This window comes from Mus musculus, chromosome 10 (assembly GCF_000001635.26).
Source record: "Mus musculus strain C57BL/6J chromosome 10, GRCm38.p6 C57BL/6J".
Classification (NCBI taxonomy): Eukaryota; Metazoa; Chordata; class Mammalia; order Rodentia; family Muridae; genus Mus; species Mus musculus.
In genome coordinates this window covers 66,803,175-66,829,667 of record NC_000076.6, presented here as the reverse complement: position 1 = coordinate 66,829,667, position 26,493 = coordinate 66,803,175, and the positions used below count along the sequence as shown (strand labels likewise).

At 45.0% G+C, this 26,493-nt stretch overlaps 1 long non-coding RNA gene across 2 annotated transcripts; it reads left to right on the top strand.

Annotated features, from left to right (window-relative positions):
• On the top strand, nt 1-25,718 carry Gm40678. Of its 2 annotated transcripts, none has more exons than XR_871772.1 (3): nt 1-192; nt 16,549-16,672; nt 24,659-25,718. It is a non-coding gene; the product is annotated as a predicted gene, 40678 (long non-coding RNA). The 2 variants fall into 2 exon arrangements; XR_871773.1 differs by lacking the exon at nt 24,659-25,718 and adding an exon at nt 18,413-18,728.
• The last annotated feature ends 775 nt before the right edge of the window (nt 25,719-26,493 follow it).

The following is a 26,493-nucleotide window of genomic DNA, read 5'->3' as shown; positions in this document are numbered from 1 at the left end:
TCTATCTATCTATCTATCTATCTACCTACCTATCTAATGTATCTATAATTCCATGATTGTCAGATTCAAGCCTACCAGTATGTTTTTTAAAGCCTTATTTCCTAGAGGTTGGATCGTCCAGCATGGAAAAGACATACTTGCTCTCAGTTACCTCAGACTGGAAGGGACATGTGACATTCATTCATAGACTAGGTGAGAATTTGTCACATGATCTCATTGGCTACAAGGGGATCTGGGAAGTGTGGTCAGTTGGGGGTTCGATAGGAGATAGCAGGTTTGGACTTTGCAATGCCTGATCCTGCTCTGATCACATGTTTGCCAGTCAATAGCATCTGTGTCTGAAAACATGTTAGACATGCACATTAGAGATAGTGAGATGGCTCAGTAGGTAAAGGCTCTTAGGGCTAAGCCTGATGCCCAGAGTTCAATCCCTGGGTCCTGCATGGTAGAGGAAGGGAACCATCATCTATAAGGTATCCTATGACATCCACACCATGCCCCCTGACACTAAATAAATAAAACAAAAAAAGAAACATAGATCAGAAACCTTATACAAAAGTTTGAGAAACAGGGCTGGAAAAATGGCTTAGCGGTTAAGAGCATTTGCTGTGTGTATTTATCACCAAGAACAGTCATCACACTGCTCCTGTGGAGGATCCGAGTTCAGTTCCAGCACCCATGTTGGGCAGCTCACACTGCCTGTGAATCTAGCTCCAGAGGTTCTGGAGCCCCTGGTCTCTGTGAACACATCCCCACACAGAGACACATAATTAAAACAAATCTTAGAAAAAGTCTGAGGACCGAATGTAGCACGGGGCTGCATACATACATCTGAGGATTACTAGGAAAGCCTAAAGCAATGCTAACCAGGCTCCCTGCATCTTACTCGGGACCAGTACAACCAGAGTCCCAGGATCACACCCTGGGGTATTCTAACTGTGCTCAGGGTTGGAGATTACTGTCCTCAGTGAGGGATAGTACAGTTTCTATTTCTTTTGTTGTACAGTACAGCATTCAGCCGTACCTGATTATCTTTAGGTTAGTCAAATACTGCCTCTGAGCTTCCGTTTTCTCACTAGTAACATGGGCATAATTCTGGACTTTTTTGAGTCGCGAGGACTATAAGATGTTGTCTTTGCTTTATAGAACAGCTGGTGATTTCTCCATACTCGTATAGAACTGTTTTAAATTTTTAATTTTGGTTGCTCTTTCTAGGTAACTATTCAGAGAAAATCTGTTTGCTAAACTTAAATCCAAGGGTGTGTTTGTCATTTATTCCTTACATTAAACATATCAAAACCAACCCCCCAAAACAAACAGAAAAGCCCACATGTGGTGATTTGAATAGGAATGGCCTCCACATATTCATAGATTTGAATGATTGGTCACTAGGGAGTGACACTATTTATAAGGATTAGGAGGTGTGGCCTTGCTGGAGTAGGTGTGGCCTTGTTGAAGGAAGTTGTTGCTGGGGGTGGACTTTGAGGCTTTCAAAAGCCCAAGCTAGGCCTAGTGATTCCCTTCTTGCTGCCTGTAGAACTCTCAGCCACTTCTCCAGCACCATGTCTGCCCACATGCTGCCACGCTCCCTGCTGTGAGGATAATGGACTGAACCTCTGAAACTGTAAGCCAGCCTCAGTTAAGTGTTTTCTTTTATAAGAATTGCCTTGGTCATGGTGTTTCTTCACAGCCACAGAACATTGACTGACACACCATATTTATTTGTTTTATTTCTTTTTTTAGATTTATGTATACATTTATTTATTGTTGGTGTGACTTTGTGTCCGGGTATAGATACCGTGCACTTATGGAGGCCGGAAGACAGCTTTCTGTCGCTCAGTTCTCTTCTTAGACCACACGGGGATTGAACTCAGGTCATGAGGCTTGGCAGAGCTTCCTTACCAGGCCCCTCCTTACAGTTTTAGGCCCCCTACACCCCTCTCTTCTGAAAATTTGGCATTAGGACTGGGAATTATTTGCCATATGGAATAATAATTTATTATCAATTTCTTTTTTATCTTAGTGCTCACACTCCTTTCGCTTCCACTCATACCTGTTTTAAGCTCTGAATTTGGGGAGCATTTTGCAACCAGTTTGTGAAATGAAAAGTTATTATATTTGCTTTCCTATCTGCCTGGTGATCTTGTTGTGTGATTGGTACTAGAGAGGCTTATGTGAGTGACAACTGTTCTAATGTCTAAAAATGAATGGACGCTCGACTCTGCATTTGCTCTGCTGCTAGGAAAGAGAAAAGAAATACATTAATTGCATAGATTTTTATCTTACATGAATTTTGATATGAATATGAAACTTTCATGGAGTCAGGATTAGCTTAGACATTTCAGGCAAAGAAGCTCCCAGGCAGAGCTAAATATTTGCCCTTATCTTCCCAGAATTAAATTAGATCCCATGTCTTCCAAAATGAAGTGGTGTCTATGGCCAGAAGGTAAAGCGTTACATAAAAGCTTGTGTTGACCAGAGAAGCTCTTTGGTTTCATGTTTGTGCTTCAGTAGCTTTGGATGACAGCTGTGTTCCACTGAATCTGGAACAAGACAGAAATTGGTACTTCATTTGATGGAGTCCGTGAATCACGCCAGGGTTAATACCTTGACAGCAAAACACCCGTATTTAAGGTTCGGAATGGATACAGATGGTTCAGTCCATTCAGACTCTCTGGCAGGAGCAAAATTTAAGGCCAGGCTAGGATGCTGGCTGGCGATGAACATAATTTTCAAGGTAGTAATCACAAGCTGGGTGTTGACAGCCTTGAGTTCAAATTTCAGACTCTCCCTGTAATATGATATAAATCAGCTCTCGCTGGATCTTCTTTACTGCCTGTAAAATATGATTTGCTGTGTTTCCTTCACACACATCTCATTGTGCTTCTTGAATACGTATTTCAAGGATTAGGAAGTAATTAAAAATAATTTCATGCTGAATTACAGTCATTTAGAGGGGCATACTTTTTTTTTTTTCTAGAAAGTTCTTTACTCCCTAGGTCTGTTAGGGGGAAAAAAAGGCAAAGACTTCTTAACTAATTAGCTCCTGGAAGCAATCTGGACATGAGTTCATCGCCAGCTGTGAGCCAAGCCCGGCCACTGCAAAGTCAGGCGCCAGGCATGGAAAGTCTGACTTTTGCAGGCTCATTTCATTATGTGGGTTTGTTGTTTTGGCTGACAAATGGAGAGGCAACCTGACAGGGACTCCCTGCCAAGAATGTTGTGGCTGTTTACCACCAAAGGGGGATGGAACTTGTCTTCTAGTAGGACAGTGGTTCTCCACCTTCCTAAGAGTGTGACCCTTTAATACAGTTGCTCATGTTGTGGTGACCCCCAACCATGAAATTACTTTCTCTGTTACCTCATAACTGTAATTTTGCTACCATTGTGAATTAGAATGTAAATATTTGATAGGCAGGATATCTGATATGAAGCCCCTTTGAAGGTTCATTCGACCCCCAAAGAGGTCACAACCCACAAGTTGAGAACCTCTACAATAGATGTCTTTTTAGTTTCTGTGCCCAGTTTTTAAAGTAGAATTCTATTTTTCTCAGTGAATAAAGCTAAGGAAGGTTCACGGATGACCTTGGGTGAGCCTCAGGTGGACCTTGATGAGATTGTATTAAGCCACCATTAAATCTGGCATTGGCTGTCACTGGCTGTCATCAGGGGTCACTGAAGACTATGGAGTGAAGGGCTGGGAAATGCTCAAGGCATTCCAAGGGGACAGCATAGAGTGAGTCCACAGGGCTCTGCCCTGGCAGTCACACGGGCCTGAGAGGGAATCTGGCTTAGCACCTTGGACAAATGACATAAGCCTGTGAGTCTGAATGAGTTCATCTCTCATTTTACCAGCCATCTAGGGGTGTGAAGATTACCTAAAACAATTTGTGCTGAATGACGGGAAAGCTCAAGGCTTGGTAGTTGGCACATGGCTGCGTTTCTCAGGCAATGGTTCCATCACAGTTTCCTGACTGGTCCTGCACCTACACGAGAACTAAAAATCTCTGGTGAGATGGCTCAGGGGTTAAGAGTGCATACTCCTTCAGAGGACCCAGGTTCTGCTTCTTGCCTAAATGTTACTTTATAACCACTTATAATTCCACTCCAGGGGATCTGATGCCCTCATGTGCCTCCACAGGCATCCGAACCCACCTTCCCATATGCACCATTTAAAAATAACATCAAAATAATTAGGGCTGGAGAGCATTTGCTGCACTAGCAGAAGAACTGGGTTTAGTTCCTTTCACACATATGACAGCTCTCAGTTCTCTGCAAACTACAGTTCCAGGGTATCAGGCACCCTCTTCTGTGCCCCTTGGACACTGTACAAATGTGCTACATGGATATAGATGCAGGCCAGACACTCAAATGCATAAAATGAAAGTAAACAAATCTTAAAGATCCACGTCTCTGGTGGTGCTGGGGCATGGCTCAGTGAGTGAAGTAATTGCTGTGCAGGTGTGAGGACTGGCATTCAGGTCCCCAGCACCCACACAAGGAAGCTGGGCAGGCATAGGGGCCCACCTGTGATGCCAGTGCTCAGGAAGTGGAGATAGGAGCCTAGAAGCAAGCTGGCTAAGTAAACAATTCAAACTGGCCAGCTCTGATTTCAGAAAGAACTCATTAAAAAAAAAAAAAGGTTCACAGAAATTGAGGAAAACACCCAATAGTAGCCTTTGGCATCCACATGGACACACATACACACACACACACAAATATACATATACACATACATGTACATGCATACACACATATACATATATACACACAACACAAACACACACATACATACATACACACATGCACACAACATACACATACACACATATACACGCATACACACAACATACATGTGCATATACACGCATGCACACACAAATACACATACATATACACACATGATAGAAACACACACATATATACATACTCACACAACATACTCATGCACATGTACATCCACACGTACATGAACATATATACACATGCATGAACACCAGTACACACAAACCCACAAGAAAATTTCTGATGCTGTGAGAATATAATTGTTCTACAAAAGACCCATCATGTTTGTGTAAATGGTTCAAGTTCTGGAGCACCCCCACCTCTGTGTGGAGGAGTGGTCTCAGCACATTCAAATGAGCATGTGCTACAACTCAGTCATCTATAGAAGTTGAACTGGGGTGTCGTTTAGAAGAAGTTGGATGCATAAGATTCTAACTCATCTCAAAAGAAGTTAGAAATGAGGTGCTTAGGTTTGGTGTAAGGGATGGAAGAGGGCTGAGCTTGAGGCTAGCCTGCTGCTAGCCCCTCCAGCCTGATGCTGCGTAACTTAGCAACCCTCTGATTCTGGCCTGCTGCAAACATGACATATGAGCTATAGGTGGCTGCTACAGCATCTGTGAATGAAATAAAAACCTTGTCTGGCTGTATGATAAGTTTGAGTCTCTCTATCCTTACCTTAGTGCAGCTCTCAGATCTCATCAGAGAAATTTCTCTGTGCAGTGGATGGTGGTTAATACAGAAACTCACAACTGGCCAATGTGCAGAGAGTAAGTGTCTGTAGAGAGCTGAGTTGCAAATGGTGCATCTCTAATATATGTCTTTCCCAAGGATCAGGGGCCACTGTGGATGAAGGGGCAAGAGGGCTGTAAGAACCACAGCCCTCTTGGGGAGGACTGGATGGAAGTGTTTTCTGGATTGATAGCATTGAAACACTCATGAACTTGGAGGTGCTGTGGCTGTCTGCACAAAATCTGCACACGATACAGCCAGTCAACATTCCAGCATAGAGTGGGAAGGGCTTCCTGAGCCCTGACCCTTACTTAAATGATGATCTATAGATGAGCTATGGATTGGGGGGGGGAGAGAGAGAGAGAGAGGGAGAGAGAGAGAGAGAGAGAGAGAGAGAGAGAGAGAGAGAGAGAGAGAGAGAGAGAGAGAGAATGTTTTCTTTAAGGATATGACTCCTGGTAGGTTAACCATTGTGGTGGTTTGAATATGCTTGCTTCACTGGAAGTGGCACTATTAGGAGGTGTGACCTTGTTGGAATAGGTGTGGCTTTGTTGGAGGAATAGTGTCACTGAGTAGGTGATCTTTGAGGTCTCCAAGTGCTCAAGATCTACCCAGTGTGGAAGAGTCTCCTCCTGGCTTTTGGATCGAGATGTAGAACTCTTAGCTCCTTCTCTAGCACCATGCCTGCCTGCACAATGCCATGCTTCCCACCATGATGATGATGGATGGAACCTCTGAAACTGTAAGCCAGTACCAACTGAATGTTGTCCTTTACAAAATTTGCCTTGGTCATGGTGTCTCTTCACAGCAGTGAAACCCTAATTAAGACAACCATGCTACAGTGCCTTGCCCCAAATCCAGGCAATGATCCAGGAGTATGTGAGCAGAACAAATTGGGATTTATGGGTTATTTAAGAAAAGAAGACGATATAAAGTTCAAGCTTTGGTTATGGTGACTGCAAGGAAATAAAGCCAGATGCAAAATCCTTTACCATTTTCATCAGTCTTTTGACTCACTTTGACCTACGGGATGGGACAAAACATTGGTGTGTAACTTGTGAGTCTGGGCTCCTCCAGGAGACCTGTAATGTCTAAGTGTGCTGTTCAGAATACTCCTTATGCAATCCAGCCCTTATGTGTCAGAAGCCATCTAGGAAAGGTTAAAGACATGCAAGTGAGTTTTCTGGAGATGTCCCATTGTTTTGCATGACCTGTGATGGGTGATCTCTAAGAATCCAGGGTCTGTAGAAACTTCATTTCTGGGTTGCTTCTTGCAATCTGATTGATATGCCTTTCACGCCACTATTACATAGCTTAACAATTCCTTTTGCATCAGCCTACCCTATTGGGCAGAATACTTGCAGTTCAACACGAAGATGAACTTTCCATGAATTAGAGCTGTTTAGATCAAGAATTAATAACTATAGAAGTCCTGATTGGATTAAAATAATTTTTTGAAGGAAGTTTTAGGATATGGTTTTAGTTGTTTTGCAAGAAAGATATAATAAGGTTGGAATCAAGAATAGAATGCGCCCCCTTCTCAGAGAATAGTAAGTAAAGGCTGCATCATAAACAATACAAGGAGCTTTCATAAATTACGTTATAAAGAGAAATATGTTTAGGGCAAATTTGTGATCAAGGAAAAACATTCATTCTAGGTCAGGACAAAGGATGAAGCCACAGGCATGCACTATGATAAAGGAAGGCCATGTGAAAACTGTTGCTCTGAGCTTATAATGAGCTTATAGAATGAAACACTGCTTTGAACTTAACTTTCGACATTCCTCTGTAATTCCCCTTTGGTGTAACTTTTTAATCTACGAGGTGATTTTCTAAAAAAACCTTTTGCCTAACAGGGTATAAGAGGGCCAGAGAAAAGGAATAAGTGGTGGCTTGGGGAGGCTTTGCCCCATCTACCAAGTGTATATATGGATATGTTTGTTTGTCTATATGTAGGTATTTGTGTATGAATGTAAGTATATACACACTTGTGGAGTTGATGAGACATGTGATTGGGGCCAACCAGTGTGTGTGTGTGTGTGTGTGTGTGTGTGTGTGCGTGCGCTCGTGCGGTGTGGTGTGTGACTGTGTGTCTGTGAGCATTGTCTGTGTAACTGATTCTTTTCTCTTCTCTTCTCTTCTCTTCTCTTCTCTTCTCTTCTCTTCTCTTCTTTTCTTTTCTTTTCTTTTCTTTCTGGTTCATGAAGAGTTAACAAGTTTCAAGCCCCTCACCTTGCCAGCAAGGGAACCTTGAGCCAGAGAGGAAAGAAACCAGTGGGTTTTTTGTTTGTTTGTTTGTTGTTTGTTTTTTCACAATACACTAATACAAAAGAAACCAGCTCTATTCAGTAAGAGCAGTAAGAGAGAGTTACAAGGCCAGCGTCTTTGGCCTTCACCCTGTGCTCTATCCTACCTCAGTACTGTTCATTCTAAAGGCTGGGCCAGGCCCAAGGCAGTTATGCTGTGTGAAAGGCTATCATCTATACAGAGACAAGAAGCAGGGCTTCTAGCTGACATCCAGAACCAGCAGCCAGTCACAAAGAATGCCATTTTGGACAAAGCTGGTTGCCTACTCCCCATGACAACACACAGATCAAAAGAAGCCACGAAGCCAAACCATGGAATAACAGCAGGTAATGAATCTGCAGGAGTTTTGGGGATCTGCAGTGTCAGACACAAGGACAGAGCAGATAATTAGGGCAGTAGCAGATCTCACGGAATAGTCAAAAGGGCTAGATAAGGGCATGTACAAACGATGCTCAGAGGACCCTCAGAACCATGAGGAAGAAACAGATTTTTGGGGGAACAGGACTAAGGGACTCCTCATTTCTACAGAGGATATGGCAAGAGCAACACTTGGGAGTCAGAAGTAGGACTTTGTGCGTGGAACAATGTATAAGCATTTGGCACATCTACAGTTAGTAGTAGTCATTATTTTTCATCTTGTATGAAGCCAGCTTTCTAATTTGACTTTCAACAGCAAAGAACTACATTGGTTTGCATGCATCTGTTCTAAGGGCAGATGTTGTAACTTATGTGCAATGTAGGCTTTGAATAGATTTTACCATTAATTAACTAACTAAATTTACATCCCAACTGTTGGCTCCCAGCACCCCCAAATCCCTTCTCCCCATCTTACCCTCCCCTTCTCCTCTGAGAAGGTTGGGACTCCCCTGGAAATCCCCCCATCCTGGCACATCAAGTCTCTGCAGGGCTAGGCACATCCTCTCCCACTGAGGCCAGACAAGGCAGTCCTGTTAGGGGAATGGATTCCTAAGACAGGTAACAGCTGGAGGGATAGTTCCTGATCCAGTTGTTGGGGACCTTCTTGAAGACTGAGGATGAAGACATCTGCTGCATATATGCCAGGGGCCTTGGTCCAGCCCATGTATGATCTTTGGTTAGTGGCCCAGTCTCTGAGAGCCCCCAAGGGTCCAAGTTAATCGACTCGGTTGGTCTTCCTGTGTTCCTGTCCCCTTCGGGGTGCTCAATCCCTGAGTAGATTTCTTAATTGGCTAGAAATGGTGCTGTGTTTACCATACATCTTGTAGCTTTCGATATCAGTTTGTAATCTTAGCCAAAAGTCTAAAGCCGAATATCAAACTATCTAACGTAACTTCAGTGGACGTTAGTATTTCCTGGTAGGATGGGGTGGTTCTGTGTGTCTATTTCAGGTGATATCATGAAGCCCAGGACTCTTTTATCGAGGAATACAGTCTACTTGTTTGTTCTTAGCTGTTAGGGTCAGAGTCTGAGGCTTTGGCAGTCTTTTTTTGTTTGTTTGTTTTTTGTTTTTTGAGATAGGGTTTCTCTGTATAGCCCTGGCTGTCCTGGAACTCACGCTGTAGACCAGGCTGGCCTCGAACTCAGAAATCCGCCTGCCTCTGCCTCCCGAGTGCTGGGATTAAAGGCGTGCGCCACCACGACTGCCACCCCCCCCCCCCCAACTTGCTTCTTGGTCATGATGTTTTGTGCAGGAAAAGAAACCCTGATAAGCCGGCTGCACACCTGCTGTGAGTTCCAGGCTGTTCTCTCTGGCCGTGTGAATAGCGTTGCTCAGTCAAGGGCAGGCACCTGAGCAGAGCCATGGCAACTGGCAGAACAGCTTCAATAGACGTTATACTTAGGAATCTCTGCAGCAGTCTCTGATTGTTTCTTCTTTCTTTTCCTTTTCTTTTTTGTTTTTTGAGACAGGATTTCTCTGTGTAGCCCTGGCTGTCCTGGAACTCACTCTGTAGACCAGGCTGGCTTCGAACTCAGAAATCCACTTGCCTCTGCCTCCCAAGTGCTGGGATTAAAGGTGTGTGCCACCACGCCCGGCTTCTTACCACTGGTGCCGTGTAAGAGTCTACTAGAACCTCGTCTGTCAGTACTGTTGTGTTGTTAGTCAGTGAGGAGTGTATGCAGCCTTGGTCCATACTGGCAACAGCAGGTGTGTGGGGCATTGTCTGTATCCCAGGCATGTGTGGATGGCAGGTGCTAAGCATAACACGGTTCTCTGACCGATATAGCACAGGCTAATTTCTTTTTAGAATGTGGCCACTTGGACCAATCTATTCACAAGGCATTAAATTCCATGTGTTCGAGGCAGCTGGGATTTTTTTTTAAAATAAATTTCCAAAGGAATGAATGATTAAAATATCACTTTACACAAAGCATCTAGCTTCTCCTGAAGCGTTCCCTGTAATGCAACCAGGGCTCCTGATCTATGAAGAATGAGAAGACAAGAAACTGGTAAACAGCTTCTATAAATAGAACGTGAGGCGATTAGCTGCTGTTCTCAGCACAGGATGGAGAGGAGTGAATTAAAGTCTTCGATGAAAATTCAGGTTAATGGATGGCTTTATATTTAGACGCTGTTCCTCTTCCAGGAGCTTAAATAGGTGGGATTGTAAATTTAATAAAAAATTATTTACGTACTGTGATTTGTGAGGAAATGAGCAGAATTCTCTGCTTCTGCATAGTTTTTTTTTTTTTTTTTTTTTTTTTCCCCTACCCTAAACGGTCCGGGTTTTGAAATCCCACCATCATAGAGAGTCATGCCTTTACATTAAGTATTGCCCCTTAAACAGACCCTCCGTTGGAGGTTGCTTGTGAAATACCCCCCATAGTCTCTTGTGTTTCATTTGGTCCCTTGCTGGTGATTCTCTTTGAAAAGGATGGGGACCACTTAGGAGGCGAAGCTTGCTGGAGGAAATGGGCCGCTGGGGGTGGGCCTTGAGGCTCCGTAGCCTGGCCCACTTCCTGTTCCGGCTGGTTCCTGACAAATTGTCTTCCACGTTGTGATGGACTATAAACCTCGGGAACTGTGAGCCCCTTGGTTCCTTAAGTTGCTTATCAGAGTAGTTTATCACAGCGCACTGCACCGTTTATATTTTTATATTTTGGTGTAAACTCTTTTCAGTATCTCTCCCCTGTAAAATTGTGTGTGTGTGTTTGAGGTAGTCATAGAATGAATACAAACCGAAGAGGAAGGATGTTGCGTAGGAAGCATTTGGAAGACATACTTGGAACTATCTCACACAGGTCCCTATCCTAAGCCTTTGACGACTGCAGTCTATGAAGTACAGAAGTTCTTTCAGTGATAATATCATATTTAAAAACTTGATAGTGAATTCTAATTCTCCAAGTTAGTACTATATGCCCAGGTGTGGGACCAATCACTGTGGTTGTAGGTTTAGAGACTTGTGATTAGTCAGCTTAGGTCTTATGACTCAGTTTCTCTGGAAACCAGGGGCAGGAGAGACATTATGAATGGCAGCCTCATCAGAACCACGTGGCATTAGGGAAGAGAGTTTCCTGTAATTACAGTGTGGTAGAAAAAGTAGGCTGGGAAACGATCTGGGAAGATGGAAATGACATTAACCCCCTGGACTGTTACAGTTCCTAGTCGTTTGCATTTGAACTTCTACAGTGTAAGACCGTTCGTTCTTTCCCGATGAGTGTGTATGTAGGCAGTGCATGAAGGTCATGCGTTTGAGTTCCTGAAAACAGAAGCTAGACTCGGAGCCAAGCCAGCTTGCCTCTTTGTGGAAATGGACCCACATCTTGATCTTTCTACAGCTCAGTTTCTCAACAGCGATTTCTTTTGTAGTCAGTTCCCCTCCCAAGCACCCCTCTCAAGATCTCTGTGAGTTCAAGGTCAGCCAGGGCTTGAGTCATGGGACTCTGTCTCAGAAGAAAATGCCAGATATGCAAAGGGCTTTCTACTGCATGGCTCTGCTCATGAGAAAACTTAAAGCATGATAACAGAAAGCAAGAAAGTGCTACTTGCTGAGGTAAGCAGAACTCAGAGATCTGCTTATCATATTCTCTCGTGTGCTGGGATTAAAAGCATGCTATGCTTGCTTCTGTCTGATTTGTGTGTGTGTGTTGTTGTTTGCTTACTATAAATCTTCTGAGATCTGTCTATATTGTAACAGAATTTGTATCCTTTCCAGTGCTCAGCTGCAGTCTACAAATCTGTTGATTGCTGGTCCAGGTATTTCTAGTTGTGGCTGTCCCAGCGGCTATTTGCTGCGGACATTTGTGTGTGAATGCTCCAGCCTGACCTTCTGAGGATTTCCCCACTTTCCTTGTTCCCAAACGCTTGTCAGATTGTAGACATGCTGTGTGGTTCGTGCACACGGAGACTGCTGGTCACATTGAACTGATGAAAGGCAAAAAAAGGACATTGAGTGAATGAAACGTAATTTTTCTTAAATTAGGGACAAAGTATAGAGCATATTGGTTATTAAAAAGCCCTTTAACTTATGACCATCCATCCATGGCCAGTGGAAGGGAATTTGTGAACTAGTTTTTGTTTTGTGAGAGTTTGTATTTGGGCGTGAGTGCACACACTATTTGGTGTATATGTGGAGGTCAGAGGACAACTTGCAGCAGTCTCTTCTCTTTTTCAACTACGCGAGTGCCAGAGACAGAACTCAGGTCGTCTGGATTGGCAGCAATTTACTACTTGGCACCTCTACCTACTGAGTCGTCTCACAAGCCTGAGCACATTCGTCAGTCAAACGCAGTTAGTTTCGGTGTTCCCCCTCTGGTTGGGGAGGAAGAGATGGTGGTGTTCCGAAGACGAAGACGCAGCAGGGTGCTCAGAGAACACAGCAGCGCTCAGCCAAAGAGTGACAAGGGGTGAAGTGGGAAGCTTCTGTAAGACTTTTGAACTTGGAAGTAGCTTTGCTAGGCATGATGGGTAATGCTGACTGCCAACTTTGCTAGCCTTCTGTCTGAGCTCCGCCCCACAGTTACCTGGCAACAGCCAGGTGTGCCTGACTCACTATAAAAGGGGCTGCTAGCCGGGCGTGGTGGCCCACCCAGCACTCGGGAGGCAGAGGCAGGCGGATTTCTGAGTTCGAGGCCAGCCTGGTCTACAAAGTGAGTTCCAGGACAGCTAGGGCTACACAGAGAAACCCTGTCTCAAAAACAAAACAAAACAACAACAAACCAAAAAAGGGGGGGGGGCTGCTTGCCCCCTCCTCGCTCTTCCTCTCTTGCTCTTGCCTTCCTGCTCCCACTCCCTCCTCATTCCCTCCCCCCTCTCTCCACATGCTCATGGCCAGCCTCTGCTTCACCACTCTGTCTCTGTGTTGTTCTCTGCCTCTTGATTCCCCTCCCCATGCCCTGAATGAACTCTATTCTATACTATAACGTGTGGCTGGTTCCTCAGGGGGAAGGGATGCCTCAGCATGGGCCCACCGAGGCACCCCCTTCCCCCATACCTGACTACACCTCCATAGAACATATTCCCCCTTTCTTTATCTTTGTATAAACACATCAAACTTGACTGGGTTTAGTTAATCACATGGGAGACAGTCCCCTGAGAAACTCTGTGAGGGAGTTTCCAGACAGGTTTAACTGAGGAAGAAAGACTCACCCTGAAAGTGGCTGCCACCATCCTTGGACTGGGGTCCAGGACTGAATAAAAAGGAGCGATTGTACCAGGCACCCGCATGCTTCTCTCTCTGCTTCCTGGCTGTAGAGGCAATGTGACCTACTGCCTGGTGTTCTTGTCACTGTGGCAAGAGGGGCTCTCACCACTAAGCCTTCCCCCATGACAGGATGTACTCCCAAACGGAGAGCCAAAATAAACTGCTTTCCTAAGATTTTTTTTTTGGCCAGGGATTTTGTTGCAGCTTTTGTATCAGTGTGAGAAACCCTGCTAATTAAGGTTGAAGTCGGACATTACTGGAAAGGCCTGAGCTCCGTGCCAAATGGTAGGGCTTCTTCTCTGACCTTATCTGGGGAGCTCGAAACCCCTATACCCTCTACCTTCGGAATGTCACATAGCTTTGGTTAGATTACAGCTTCCTTTCTCCCTGTAAGAACCTGTTCAGCACGCAGCTGAGATTCCTGGAGCCCCTCCCCATGCTAATGAGGCATCTCAGTACCTTAGCCTTCAGCCAATGATGTTTGCCCACCCTGGATATTCCTACTCCCCATGCCCCCAAACCATATAACCCTTGATTCACCCCGAGTAAAGTTCATCTGTCTCCTTTCTCCTTTGGGATTCAGAATGACATCATTTCCGTCCGTTCTCTACAGGCAGTCGGGCAACCCTCTTCTGCGACTCAGCTCTCTTCATCCAGGGAGAAGGGAGACCCACAGTATTGGGAATGGGGGATTGAAGGGTGGGGGGGGAAGCAAAAGCCTTGTGAAGAAGGAGAGGGGGAAGCAAAAGCCTTGTGAAGAAGGAGAGGGGGAAACTGTCAGAATGGGTGGTCGTGGAGCCGCTGACCAAGGAGAGCGAGCAAAACTTCCGAGGAAGAGGAAGAGGAAGAGGAAGAAGAAGAAGAAGAAGAGGAGGAGGAGGAGGAGGAGGAGGAGGAGATGGTACATCTCATCTTTTGGTACATAACAGACTCTCCGGGGGACTTTTCCACAATACAGATGCCGCAGATAGCACTGATGCGTACCAACATTTGAAGACTTGTGTTTACGATCTAAGCATGAGGGAGCTTTGGCACTGAGGGCATGGGCAGGGGAGAGCAAGGTGGAAGAGTCAGGTAGCAGAGAGGATCTCAGAAGTCAGGTGGAGGTAGGCTTTGGGTAGACTAAAGAGTACTGACTGATAAGGGTGAGGGGCTGTGGGCTTTCCGGAAACAGAGACTAAGGACTCAAGAGTGAGCTGAAGACCGACATGTGTGCTGGGTCACGTTGTGGTGGCTCACAAGTCCCACGAGGGCTCCCACTCATAGCCACCCTGTGTGTGAATCTATAACAGTCTCCAAGAAGCTATCAAGGTCAAAAGCCTCAAAAAGAGAACCATGCATTCAGAAAGAGAAGACATGAAGCGTGGGATTCTATCTTGACGTTTTAAAACGGGAGTTGCCTAAATAGCATCGTCTCCCCTCCTAGATGGTCCGCAGCTGTCGATTCTTGGCAAGACTCCCGGTGAGAGAGATGCTGCAGCACCCTGGGAGGCAGAAACTCTTTGCAGAGCTTGTTCTCCGTCACGTTTGTCCTGCAATGTGGCTCAGCAGCCACTAGATGGCGATGAATCTCCAAACACCGCTAAGACTCTCCTCCAGGCGCCAAGTTTTTCAGAAAACTTTTCTTGGGAGATAAAAAATGAGAGGTATTTCCTCATAGCTGACCGGAGGCTGCTGAGAAAGTTCCCCTTTGCCTCTAAGTTGTTACGGTGGTGTGAAATCCTGGCCCGAGTCCAGTGTTTGCTTTGCTGTGATCTCTCTGGGGAATGAGCGATTGCACCTCCAGATTTAAGGCTACCCTGGGGCGAGTATAAAGAACCCCGGGAAAGGTGTGCTCCCTAGGAGCTGCCACTGCCCCACATCTTTGAATTTGTTCTTTTTTTGGATTATTTCCCACAGGAGAGCTGGTGGCAACGTGTGCGACACTAATTCACCTTTCCCCTTTGTTTATCTCCCAAGTGTATCATTTGGCCAAGTGCTTTAGAAATATCCAGCATTCTCAAGTGGGTGTTAACTGCTTTCTCTTATTGACTGATTGTGTGTTTGTGCGTGAGACTGTGCATTTGTATTAGGGTGGCCTGGTTAGCATTAACTGTGAACTTTAGACAGCGTAGAATCACCTGAAAAGGGAGTTATCAGGATTGGAGAAACGGGTTTTGTTCCCAGAACCCACAATGATCTTTAACTCCAGTTCCGAGGGATCTGACGCCCTCTTCTGGCCGCAGAGAGCACTGCATGCACACAGTGCTTAGAGGTCTGTAGACAAAATACCCCACATATAAAATAAAAATAAATAATTATGAAATAAAATCTTTCCCCCAAAAGGAGCCTCGACTGAGTAACTGCCTTTATCAGGTTAGACTGGGCATGACTGTGATGAATTGTCTTTATTGAGAATTGATATAGGAGTCCCCAGCCTTTTGTGGGTGATACCATTCCCTATGCAGGTAGTCCTGGGTTGTATTAGAAAGCTAGTTGAACATGAGCCTGTGAAAGAGAGAGGGAGGGAGGGAGGAGGAAGAGGAGAAGGAGGGAGGGAGGGAGGGAGGGAGAACGAGAAGCACTAGTGAGTCAGCAGGTAGAGTTTTTCCATGGTTCCTGCTTGAGTTACTGCTCGGGCTCCCCTCAGGGATGGACTCTGACATGAAAGAGTAATCCAAATTAACCCTTTCTTCCCCTAAACTGCTATTGGTCCAAGGGTCTTAGCACACTAACAGAGGATGCATGTGCACACATGTGTAAGTGCAGGTGGAGTCAGAGGAGAAGACAACCTCAGACGCTGTCCCTTAGGGGTCCATCCATCCATCCTTCCTTCCTTTCTTTTTGAGACAGGGTCCCTCACTGGGACCTGGGGTTCACCAATTCACCCAGGATGGCTGTCTGGCAAACCCAAAGGATCCATCTGTCTCTGCCTTTCCACAGTTGAGGTTAAAAGTGTGTACCACCACTCTCATTTTTAAAAGGCTGGTTCTGTGTATCAGACTCAGGTCTCCTTACCTGTAGGGCAAGTACAACTGAGTCATCTCTGGGGCCCCTATCCCCCCCCCCTTATTTAAATCAAGAAATACTTGTCCAAAGTCACTGCATCTGGGCTCTAATTCAACAGCTTGGGTTCTGAGTCATCGTGTTAAAGACAAGGACGGTGTCAGCATATTCTCCAGCCTTGAGGAAGGATCTCTGTGAGGAGCTGAATGTCTCTCGTGCCAATGCTCAGGACGCTGGAGGATGAGGTATTTGCGGGGACTGGCTGTTTGGGGGCACACTGCAGAGCGGTGTGTGGGGGAACTTGAATGCAATGATTTCCCCTTATCTCCACCTGTATTTGTAACTGGGTTGCTAAGCAGCAGAGGGATTCTGACTTTTAAACGATAGACAATGGCTTTCTTGGAGGGCGGTCCATCAAATGACCTTCAGAACTGGAAGTAAATGCAGATCTGGTCTGGAAACAGTTGCTGGCCTGCTGGGTCTCTAGGTAACACTTTGGTATCTGCCAGACACGGGTCCCATCTGACATACGAGTGCCTCGAGGTCAGGCATGGGGCCTCTGTCCCCACTATGAACTTCCAACAAGGAGTCACCAGGATGAAGGAGCAGGGACTGCTTTGGAGAAGGAAGGTGGCAGATAGGAAGCCATGTTCCTTCCTTTTCTCTTTGTGTGTCTTTGGAATGTTTACAAAATTTGAGGCTTGTCTTATGGTTACCATTACTGTGATGACAAACACATAACCAAAACAACATGGGAAGGAGAGGGTTTATTCTGCTGACATTTCTAGATAGCAGCTCATCACTGAAGGAAGCCAGGACAGGAACTCAAGCAGGGCAGGAACCTGGAGGCAGGAGCTGATGCAGAGGCCATGGAGGGATGCTGCTTACTGCCTTGCTCTTGATAGCTTGCTGCTCAGCTTCCTTCCCTCCCTCCCTCCTTTCTTTCCTTCCTTCCTTCCTTCCTCCCTCCCTCCCCCTCCTTCCCTCCCTCCCTCCCTTCTTCCTTCCTTCCTTCCTTTCCTTCTTTCTTTCTTTCTTTCTTTCTTTCTTTCTTTCTTCCTTCCTTCCTTCCTTCCTTCCTTCCTTCCTTCCTTTCTCTCTCTCTCTCTCTCTCTCTCTCTCTCTCTCTCTCTCTCTCTCTTTCTTTCTTTCTTTCTTTCTTTCTTTCAACTTTTTACCGATGCTTTCTTTCTTTCAACTTTTTTTTTAACCGATTCTTTGTGAATTTCCCATCTTCACTCCAATCCCTCTCTTCTCTCAGTCCCTTCACCTCTGCCCCGGCAACCCCTCCTCTCAAAGAAAATTTAAAACACCCCAAAACCACACCCTGGAAGCTGCAGTGGGTCCCACCGTATACCGTTTTGTACAAACATCTTCATTTGCATATGTTCACTGTAATGAGTCATTAGTGTGGTTCTGAGCCTCTGGCTTCTGCTAACTATCAATACTGGATCCTCTCCAGGACTCCTCTCAGATATCTTGTTGTTGCTCTGTGTCGTGGAGATTCTGCAGATTACGGTCTGCAGGACTGGCCCCTTCACAAGTTCCAGCAGATCATAGATAGGGTAGGTGTTGGGTGGGCCTGGATATACAGCTGAGTTGATTAGCCAACCAGCTCTCCTGCACACACACCACCAGGGCCAGCTCTCCAGCACTGCCATGGCTAGCTCATCTAAGTGCTGCAGCTGGCAGGGGGCAGCCCAGCTCTCACAACCTCGGCCAGCTCACCCATGCCTGTGCCACCAGGGCCAGCTCTACTGTGCTTCTCAGGTGAGGTGCAGGGCCCACTCTCCCAATCTCCCAAGTGCTACAGCCAGTGAGGGGCAGGGTCAGCTCTCCAATCAGCCTGTTTTCTTATAGAACCAGAACCACCAGTTCAGAGATGGCACCCCTCCCCCACCCTGTCCATCAATCACTAATTAATAAAATGCCCTACAGCTGGATCTCATGGAGGCATTTTCTCAAATGAGGCTCTCTCCTTTCAGATGACTCTAACTTGTGTCAAGCTGATCTAAAACTTACCGGGATTTGGCCTATGGAGAGAGCCAGCTCAAGAGGTTTCAGAAGGGAACAATATTAGCCACTTTTGTTGTGTCAGTCAGTGGGCTGCTTGCTGGGGCTGCGAGGATTTAAAAAGGTCTGAGAAGCTGCAGTGGGGTGTGGAATGAGTGACTGATTACTGCATTCGGCAGGACGCTGGAAAAGCTCAGCCTCCTCCTAGAGGAACAGACTATCTCCAAAAGAATCCAGGCCTGCTCCTTAGATCAAGAGAGGTCAATGGCCTTTCTCTATACAAAGAATAAACAGGCTGAGAAAGAAATTAGGGAAACAACACCCTTCTCAATAGTCACAAATAATATAAAATATCTTGGCGTGACTCTAACTAAGGAAGTGAAAGATCTGTATGATAAAAACTTCAAATCTCTGAAGAAAGAAATTAAGGAAGATCTCAGAAGATGGAAAGATCTCCCATGCTCATGGATTGGCAGGATCAACATTGTAAAAATGGCTATCTTGCCAAAAGCAATCTACAGATTCAATGCAATCCCCATCAAAATTCCAACTCAATTCTTCAACGAATTGGAAGGAGCAATTTGCAAATTTGTCTGGAATAACAAAAAACCTAGGATAGCAAAAAGTCTTCTCAAGGATAAAAGAACTTCTGGCGGGATCACCATGCCAGACCTAAAGCTTTACTACAGAGCAATTGTGATAAAAACTGCATGGTACTGGTATACTGACAGACAAGTAGACCAATGGAATAGAATTGAAGACCCAGAAATGAACCCACACACCTATGGTCACTTGATCTTCGACAAGGGAGCTAAAACCATCCAGTGGAAGAAAGACAGCATTTTCAACAATTGGTGCTGGCACAACTGGTTGTTATCGTGTAGAAGAATGCGAATCGATCCATACTTATCTCCTTGTACTAAGGTCAAATCTAAGTGGATCAAGGAACTTCACATAAAACCAGAGACACTGAAACTTATAGAGGAGAAAGTGGGGAAAAGCCTTGAAGATATGGGCACAGGGGAAAAATTCCTGAACAGAACAGCAATGGCTTGTGCTGTAAGATCGAGAATTGACAAATGGGACCTAATGAAACTCCAAAGTTTCTGCAAGGCAAAAGACACCGTCAATAAGACAAAAAGACCACCAACAGATTGGGAAAGGATCTTTACCTATCCTAAATCAGATAGGGGACTGTATTAGTCAGGGTTCTCTAGAGTCACAGAACTTACGGATAGTCTCTAGTTAGTAAAGGAATTTATTGATAACTTACAGTCGGCAGCCCAATTCCTTACAATTGTTCAGTCGCAGCTGTGAATGGAAATCCAAGGATCTAGCAGTTACTCAGTCTCACACGGCAAGCAGGCGAAGGAGCAAGAGCAAGAGCTAGACTCCCTTCTTCCAATGTCCTTATATTGTCTCCAGCAGAAGGTGTAGCCCAGATTAAAGGTGTGTTCCGCCACACCTTTAATCCCAGATGAAAGGTGTAGCCCAGATTAAAGGTGTGTTCCTTAAACTCGGAGATTCAATCTTCTGGAATCCATAGCCACTGTGGCTCAAGATCTTCAAACCAAGATCCAGATAAGGATCTCCAAGCCTCCAGATAAGGGTCACTGGTGAGCCTTCCAATTCCGGATTGTAGTTCATTCCAAATATTGTCAAGTTGACAACCAGGAATAGCCACTACAATCCACCCCTTGTCAACTTGACACAAATAATATCTCATGTTCACATGAAACAATAACAAGGTTGTAAATACGCCTAACATGATATAACTATCCCTCGTACAATCGCAAACGCATTAGTAAATTTACAATGGGCATTCATATTACTTTATAATCCTCGTTTCTGCAACTGGTTACGTGGCCTTAATTGGTATTTATAACTACCTTCCTCTACTACCCATTCTGTATTTCCTTCTCCTTCAGCCAGCACCTCAGTTTCTTGGTCCTGAGGTTTGTGCAGGAATAGAAACCCTGACTAAGACAGGGACTAATATCCAACATATATAAAGAACTCAAGAAAGTGGACTTCAGAAAATCAAATAACCCCATTAAAAAATGGGGCTCAGAACTGAACAAAGAATTCTCACCTGAGGAATACCGAATGGCAGAGAAGCACTTGAAAAAATGTTCAACATCCTTAATCATCAGGGAAATGCAAATCAAAACAACCCTGAGATTCCACCTCACACCAGTCAGAATGGCTAAGATGAAAAATTCAGGTGACAGCAGATGCTGGCGTGGATGTGGAGAAAGAGGAACACTCCTCCATTGTTGGTGGGAGTGCAGGCTTGTACAACCACTCTGGAAATCAGTCTGGCGGTTCCTCAGAAAACTGGACATAGTACTACCGGAGGATCCAGCAATACCTCTCCTGGGCATATATCCAGAAGATGCCCCAACTGGTAAGAAGGACACATGCTCCACTATGTTCATAGCAGCCTTATTTATAATAGCCAGAAGCTGGAAAGAACCTAGATGCCCCTCAACAGAGGAATGGATACAGAAAATGTGGTACATCTACACAATGGAGTACTACTCAGCTATTAAAAAGAATGAATTTATGAAATTCCTAGCCAAATGGATGGACCTGGAGGGCATCATCCTGAGTGAGGTAACACATTCACAAAGAAACTCACACAATATGTACTCACTGATAAGTGGATATTAGCCCCAAACCTAGGATACCCAAGATATAAGATATAATTTGCTAAACACATGAAACTCAAGAAGAATGAAGACTGAAGTGTGGACACTATGCCCCTCCTTAGATTTGGGAACAAAACACCCATGGAAGGAGTCACAGAGACAAAGTTTGGAGCTGAGATGAAAGGATGGACCATGTAGAGACTGCCATATCCAGGGATCCACCCCATAATCAGCATCCAAATGCTGACACCATTGCATACACTAGCAAGATTTTATTGAAAGGACCCAGATGTAGCTGTCTCTTGTGAGACTATGCCGGGGCCTAGCAAACACAGAAGTGGATGCTCACAGTCAGCTAATGGATGGATCATAGGGCTCCCAATGGAGGAGCTAGAGAACGTAGCCAAGGAGCTAAAGGGATCTGCAACCCTATAGGTGGAACAACATTATGAACTAACCAGTACCCCGGAGCTCTTGACTCTAGCTGCATATATATCAAAAGATGGCCTAGTCGGCCATCACTGGAAAGAGAGGCCCATTGGACTTGCAAACTTTATATGCCCCAGTACAGGGGAACACCAGGGCCAAAAAGGGGGAGTGGGTGGGCAGGGGAGTGGGAGTGGGTGGATATGGGGGACTTTTGGTATAGCATTGGAAATGTAAATGAGTTACATACCTAATAAAAAATGGAAAAAAAAAAAAAAAAAAAAAAAAAAAAAAGAGAGGTCTGGGTGAGTTATAGCGCATTTCCCATAGTGACCAGCAGATGGTAGCAAAGGCAAGGCTCATGGGCGGCAGGAACCCAGCTTGCTGCTCAGTTCAGAACAGTGTCAGAACATTGCCTTAATTTTGGTGTCAGCATAATAGCTTGTTCATCCCCTCCACCAGCCTCCTCTTCCTCAGGAAATAATAGTCTCTAAATCTTCGGGACTCAGACCCGCCAAATAGAACCCAACACGTGCCCTAATCACTTGGGCCAATTCTTCTCTCTGAATGGTGTCGCTTTACGTGGGACTTTTTCTGCGTGGCTGTGGTGCTGCAGTGCCAGGGTAAGCTGAACATATAGCCAGGCACTGGGCGTGAAGGGAAAACGCAGGAGACACCTTCAAGGCGCCAATTAGGGGAGAAGAGAAGGGCCAGTAATGCAGAGTGGTGGGCCAGAAGTATGCTTGCCCTTTGCGGTTCCGAGACCCTGGCAGACCGGCAAGGCGCCTCCCACTGCTTCTGACTCCATAGTTCCTTCCCTGAGACTAAGCCAGCCCTGGGACTCACACTTGGCTCACGGCAGGGAACTTGTTTCCTTCATAGCACTTTTGCAGTGTAATAGTAGAGTGATTATTGGATCTTACATTTAATGAATGCATCTGCCATTTGCCTGACAGTCAACCTCAGGAAGACAGGGTAGGTTCTGCTCCAGCCAATGCCTAGAGCCCGGTACAGTTATGGTCCAGTGAACTATACCATAATAATTTCACCATTACCCAGTAAGTAGATACTTGTTCCATGATGGCGTTGTAGTGGCTTCATTCCTCTCACGTAGGAAGAAAAGTCGAGGGTAGAAGCAGAAATCCAGGCTGACCTCGGTGGAGATGTTGGTGTGGTTGGTTTTAATGTACTCTTGGCACAAATAGAATCCACGGGGGAGGAAGCCTAACCCAAAGGATTGTCCTTATTGTGGTAAATTGATGCAGGAAGACTCACCATGACTGCGGGCGGGATCTTCTCTAGATGAAAAGGGCTTGGTGGGCGCAGGGTTTCTCCCCTTCCACTCGCTTGGGCTCCCTCTTGCCCCTGAGCTGTAGATTCCTGCTCTGATAGTAGAACCAGCATTTCCAAGTTTCTATCATGGTTCTCTAGGGAGCTTCTGTCTTCGGGAGCCAGATTGGGATGCTGAGGTACCCAGCCTTGTGGACTGTCCAACTACCCATTGTTGGGCCTGCCCCAGTAGAAGATAGCCATTGCAAGACAACCAGGGCTCCGAGGCACTAGCCTAAGGACAGAGTAACCTTTGGATTCTTAGTTCTCAGATGTGATTCTTTTGTTGTTACTATTTCATAGCTGACTCGAGTCTGCCTGTCTCTATCTACCTATCTATCTATCTATCTATCTATCTATCTATCTATCTATCTATCTATCTATCTATCTATCATCTCTCCATTTATCATCTACCTCCTACCAATTTATAATCTATCTATCGATCTATCTATCTATCTACCCACCCCCTCTCCCATCTGTCTTTAACTCATACAGCGATTTATTCAACATGTGTATTTGGCTGTGTTGCGTATGCGATCCAAACTTCAGTTTGTTTAATCTGTAAATTGGGGATCAGACTATGTCTCCTGCAGGGGGACCACATGCATGCAAAGAGATCCTCTATAGGAAATTCAAAAATGAGTAAGTCGAGAAATGCTGTTGGTTTGTGTGTTGGAGGCTCTGTTTGTCATCTCCGGGAGGCCCAGTCTGTTGGATTTTGTAAGGATGATGTAATTAGTTTAAGAACTCCATGGACTGGTGAGGAGAGGAAGGGAAGGCTGTTGGAGGCAGTGGTGGTACCATTACTGCAAGCTCATTAGAACCCTTAACTCTGTTGAGCTGCTTTGTGTTGGAACATTGTGTAGAAGGCACTGCTCTGTGGCAGAATAAATAATAAGCTGGGCTTGGAGGCTAAAGATGGTCGCTGCTAGGCCTGAAGGCCCACATGGTAGAGGGCAGGAATGGACTTCCAAAAGTTGTCCTCTGACCTCCACATATATGTTGTGGCGTGTGGATAACCCCCTTCTAAAATAAACAAACAAACTAATACAGTTAAAAGTCAAAAGTGAATAATAAGCCAATGAGGTGAAGGTGTGTCCTGGTATGAACAGAACAGAGTGAGACTGTGAACAGATGTGCTAAGGACATACAGCTGAGCAAGCAGTGAGACGCTTGTGTCCCCTGAAGACAGTTCAGAACCAATGTGTGGGGGACAGCAATGTAACAGGGACTGATAGCAGGGAGAATGGGGTCAGGGGTGCATGCTCAACCCACAGGGGGGATTGCTAGCATGAGGCCAGCCAGGGTTGCACGATTAGATTCTATTTCTAAAACCAAACCAGACAAAGCCCAAACAAAACACTTTTCTTGGACATATGTTTAAGAAGCCTAGATATCACATTAGCCAAAGAGTGGAAATAAGCTACCAAGACATGCAGGTAAAAACAACAAACCACAGGAAAATAGCAAAGGCATGCCTAGGGCCCCATCTGTTGCCAATGATGTCACAATGTAAGGGTGGGACAGGTCCTGGGTACTTAGGATGACACACTGGGGAGGTGGTCTATAGATGTTGCTTTTATTTGCTAGATATAATTGTCATATCGGAGGCTTACTGCTGAATAAGCTCACCCTTTCTAGTTCTTTCTGGACTCTAGCTGGCTGTTTCTACTCAGCCGTTCTGCCTCAAGCTCCTCTTCAAGCTGACTGAGTCAATCTGATTTCTCTCAGCTTCTGACTGAATTGCTCTGCTTGGCTTCAGACTAACTCTTGCAATTTGCTCTAATCTTCTGGCTCCTCCTTATTTTCTAGCTTCAGCTGCCACTGTTGACTGGCACTAAACTGCATGAACTCAAGAACAAAGTCAACCCCACTGCCCTGAACTCTGCACAGACTCCAGCCGACTGACTACGACTGACTGAACTCTCTCTGCCCTCTTCTTAAATTGTCTCTTTCCTGTGCTGTTTTCGAGAGAACTGGGTGTATCCTACCCTGTCAAATCTTTCTCTGATTCATCACTTTGTCTGTCCCTCAATTAGACATCATTGTTTGGGATTGAAGGTGAGTGCTAAGGGCCTATCAGTATTCCAGCCAGAGGGATTAAAGGCATGTGATAAGTCTGTATTCCAGCTGAATCACACAAATTTAGCTGTTCTTGGATGTGATCAGAATAGCTGGATTAAAATTCCTCTACAGTGTTCAGTGGCTGATTGAAGAAAGGAGGTTTTCACATCTAGGAAACTTACATTGGACAATTTTTAAAGTTGCTTTTAGTGGTATAAATCTGTATGTCTGAGGTAATTTCTCTTTAGTTTTTCTCAAAGCCAGAAGAATGGGTAAACTGAATGACTTTACCAGGTTCTTCCCCAGCACAGGATTGTATACAATGTATACAATGTATAAGTCTATCCACTGGTTGCAAAAGTCATGAAGAGATACAAGGACTTGTCTGAGTCACATCTGGAGATTGAATTCAATTAGATGCCCCCCAACCTAGCTTGGTTGAGCTGTGGTTGACAAACAACATTGGATTATTTTGTGTGTGAGAGTGTAAAATGACGACTGTAGCCAAGCTAATCAATACATTATCCACATCACATAGTTATGCAGATTCAGACTAGGAGGTAAGGGAAAGGATAATCACAAGTACAAGGCCATCTAGGATGTATTAAGAAAGAGTTTGGAAGCAGGCTCTGTCTGAGAGAAAAGGCAACCCTTGCCTTTAAGGATGATGGGATTGATCGGATCCATGCACTCACTGTATATCACATGTATATGTATCTATGTGTATACACATGTGCATATATATGGATCTATGCACTGCACATCACATTTGTATGTATTTGTATGTGCATATGTATGGATCCATGCACTGCACCTTTTATGTATACATATATATTCATGTACTGTATATCATACATACATGTATACACACACACATACACACACATACAAGCACACATATGTATGGGTCCATGCACTGTACATCACAAGAATATGTTTCTATATGTGCATATGCATGTGCATGGGTCCATGCATTGCACATCCCATGTACATGTATGTGTATGTGCACGTACATGCACATATGTATGGATCCATGCACCTTTTATATTTGCATATATATATTCGTGAACTGAATATATCTATACACACATATACACACCAACACACATATGTATGGATCCATGGACTGCACATCACAAGTAGAGTATGCAGTGCACATCACATGTATGTATCTGTATGTGCATGTGCATATGTATGGACCATACACTGCACAGGCTGACTCCATGACAGGCTACAGACTAGCAGTTTAGGAGACAGGGTCTAAGTTTCTACTTCCCAGAACTGGGGAAATGAGTTACTGAAACAACCATAGGCTTATGTCAAGAGGTACCCCTGCCCAGCTTTCAAAAGGTCAGTTAGCCAAGCTTGTGGCCAAGAGGTCAAGAGCTACCTCTCCTTGGCATGAAGCAAGCATAGTTAGTCTGATTCATAGCACCACCCAGACCCCCAGAGATAGAATCCACATATTAAGGTATAGATCACCTACCCTTTCCAAATGTTCCTCTTTTTGGCTTTAAAACTGAATCTGTGAATTCAGTTGGGGTCCTTCCATCCCAATGGAATTGGGTCCCTGCATGGACTCA